The following is a 3,840-nucleotide window of genomic DNA, read 5'->3' as shown; positions in this document are numbered from 1 at the left end:
GCATGAGGGGGACGAGGAAGCATGATCGCTAGAGCAATTAGCGCACTGGGTACGTGTGCAGGGTTTGGGGGTGTGAGGGGGGAAGTTACATATTTCGCACGTGGGCGTGTTTTTGCAGAATTTGGCTGTATGACCTATAATTTGGCAAGATTTACACCTCATAGGGTTGGGAATGTATTCCCTTACCTTGATAGTGTGCCAGGAGACGTCTAGTTTGCTAGGCAAGTTGTACAGGTCGAATGTTACGAGTATAACACCCGAAGGTTTTAGTTTGCCATCTACTTTCCTAGAGAATTTGAATACGGAGTGTACATTTTGGTCGGCCAGTTCTTTCACGATCTCGTCATCGGGGACATTTACGAGGAAGGGGGCATATATGGTACCCTTGACAAAGTTAAGGGACTCATGGAGTTTGCATTCAATTTCGCATATACCAGCAAGATTTTTTGATTTTAAGAATTTTTCTGCCACATTTTTGGTTTTCACCAGCATTAGGAGGTTGCCATCGCGAAGGGTGGAGATGGATACTATTTCTTTGCTTATAATATTCAACGCGCGGTAAACAGCGAAGCAGGAGTATTCTGAAATTTTCTTCTTGGGATCTTTGGAAGATATAATGATGAATTTGGGGTTTTCTTTTGTTTTTTCGGGAAGTTCGGGGAACTCTTCTTGAAGTTTAACAAAAGGTCTTTTTTTTTTTTTTTTGGGGCTGTCGCTAAGCATAGCAAAGCGATTGTCCCCGAATTTGGGAGGCCCTGAGGCCATGACACAATAACTTTAACTTTAGATTTGTGATCGAAGGCACTTGCACGTGAAAGAATAAATGACCGTTTATAAGCGAAGAACGGTGTGGATCAATCCACGAAAAGAAGAAAGATAAGACACGAGATTAGGCACTGACGTCTGCGCTCGAAGAGAGTTAGTCGGTGACTGGTCTTTGATTTTAATTTTGCGAAGGCTTACTGAAATGGGCCTTCTTTCCATCTTTAAAAGCCCATAACTTGGTCAAATGAACTTGGATTTCGATATGGCATACCTTTATGGACTTGTGGAATGATTATATTGTTATCTGCATTAAAATATATAACTTTAAAGGTAGTAAAAAATATGACCGTTTTTATGTCTTTGATTTTAATTTTGCGAAGGTTTACAGAAATGGGCCTTCTTTCCATCTTAAAAAGTCCATAACTTGGTCAAAAGCACTCGGATTTCGATATGACAACCTCTATGGGCTTGTGGAATGATTATGTTGTTATGTGCATTAAAATATATTACTTAAAAGGTAGTAAAAAATATAACCGCTTCTATGTCATTGATTTTAATTTTGCGAAGGTTTACTGAAATGGGCCTTATTTCCATCTTTAAAAGCCCATAACTTGGTCAAATGATCTCGGATTTCGATATGGCACACCTTTATGGGCTTGTTGGATGATTTTGTTGTTATCTGCATTCAAATATATAACTTTAAAGGAAGTAAAAAATATGACCGTTTTTATGACATTGATTTTAATTTTGCGAAGGTTTACTGAAATGCGCCTTCTTTCCATTTTTAAAAGTCCATAACTTGGTCAAATGAACTCGGATTTCGATATGGCATACCTTTATGGGGTTGTGGAATGATTATGTTGTTATCTGCATTAAAATATATAACTTTAAAGGTATTACAAAATATGACCGTTTTTATGTCATTGATTTTTATTATGGGAAGGTTTACTGAAAGGTGCCTTCTTTCCATCTTTAAAAGCCCATAACTTGCTCAAAAGGACTCGTATTTCGACATCGGATTATGGGCTTGTGGAATGATTATCTTGTTATCTGCATTTAAATATATATCTTTAAAGGTAGTTAAAAATATGACCGTTTTTATGTCATTGATTTTAATTTTGCGATGGTTTACTTAAATGGGCCTTCTTTACATCTTAAAAAGTCCATAACTTGGTCAAAAGCACTCGGATTTCGATATGACAACCTCTATGGGCTTGTGGAATGATTATGTTGTTATGTGCATTAAAATATATAACTTTAAAGGTAGTAAAAAATATGACAGCTTCTATGTCATTGATTTTAATTTTACGAAGGTTTACTGAAATGGGCCTTCTTTCCATCTTTAAAAGACCATAGCTTGTTCAAAAGCACTCGGATTTCGATATGACAACTTCTATGGGCTTGTGGAATGATTATGTTGTTATGTGCATTAAAATATACAACTTTAAGGGTAGTAAAAAATATGACCGTTTTTATGTCATTGACTTTAATTTTGCGATGGTTTACTTAAATGGGCCTTCTTTCCGTGTTTAAAAGGCCATAACTTGGTCAAATGATCTCGGATTTCGATATGGCACACCTTTATGGGCTTGTTGGATGATTTTGTTGTTATCTGCATTAAAATATATAACTTTAAAGGTAATAAAACATATGACCGTTTTTATGTCATTGATTTTTATTTTGCGAAGGTTTACTGAAAGGTGCCTTCTTTCCATCTTTAAAAGCCCATAACTTGCTCAAAAGGACTCGTATTTCGACATCGGATTATGGGCTTGTGGAATGATTATGTTGTTATGTGCATTAAAATATATAACTTTAAGGGTAGTAAAAAATATGACCGTTTTTATGTCATTGATTTTAATTTTGCGATGGTTTACTTAAATGGGCCTTCTTTCCGTCTTTAAAAGCCCATAACTTGGTCAAATGATCGCGGATTTCGATATGGCACACCTTTATGGGCTTGTTGGATGATTTTGTTGTTATCTGCATTAAAATATATAACTTTAAAGGTATTAAAAAATATGACCGTTTGTATGTCATTGATTTTAACTTTCTGAATGTTTACTGAAATGGGCATTCTTTCCATCTTTAAAAGCCCATAACTTGGTCAAATGAACTTGGATTTCGATATGGCATACCTTTATGGGCTTGTGGAATGATTATGTTTTTATCTGCATTAAAATATATAACTTTAAAGGTAGTAAAAAATATGACCGTTATTATGTCTTCGATTTTAATTTTGCGAAGGTTTACAGAAATGGGCCTTCTTTACATCTTAAAAAGTCCATAACATGGTCAAAAGCACACGGATTTCGATATGACATCCTCTATGGGCTTGTGGAATGATTATGTTGTTATGTGCATTAAAATATATAACTTTAAAGGTAGTAAACAATATGACCGCTTCTATGTCATTGATTTTAATTTTGCGAAGGTTTACTGAAATGGGCCTTCTTTTCATCTTTAAAAGACCATAGCTTGGTCAAAAGCACTCGCATTTCGATATGACAACCTCTATGGGCTTGTGGAATGATTATATTGTTATCTGCATTAAAATATATAACTTTAAAGGTAGTAAAAAATATGACCGTTTTTATGTCTTTGATTTTAATTTTGCGAAGGTTTACTGAAATGGGCCTTCTTTCCATCTTTAAAAGCCCATAACTTGCTCAAAAGGACTCGGATTTTGACTTCGGATTATGGGCTTGTAGAATGATTATGTTGTTATCTGCATTTAAATATATAACTTTAAAGGTAGTTAAAAATATGACCGTTTTTATGTCATTGATTTTAATTTTGCGATGGTTTACTTAAATGGGCCTTCTTTCCGTCTTTAAAAGCCCATAACTTGGTCAAATGATCGCGGATTTCGATATGGCACACCTTTATGGGCTTGTTGGATGATTTTGTTGTTATCTGCATTAAAATATATAACTTTAAAGGTATTAAAAAATATGACCGTTTGTATGTCATTGATTTTAACTTTCTGAATGTTTACTGAAATGGGCATTCTTTCCATCTTTAAAAGCCCATAACTTGGTCAAATGAACTTGGATTTCGATATGGCATACCTTT

The sequence above is a fragment of the Drosophila suzukii genome (assembly GCF_043229965.1).
Source record: "Drosophila suzukii chromosome X unlocalized genomic scaffold, CBGP_Dsuzu_IsoJpt1.0 scf_Xc, whole genome shotgun sequence".
Lineage (NCBI taxonomy): Eukaryota > Metazoa > Arthropoda > Insecta > Diptera > Drosophilidae > Drosophila > Drosophila suzukii.
This window is presented reverse-complemented; position numbering follows the sequence as displayed.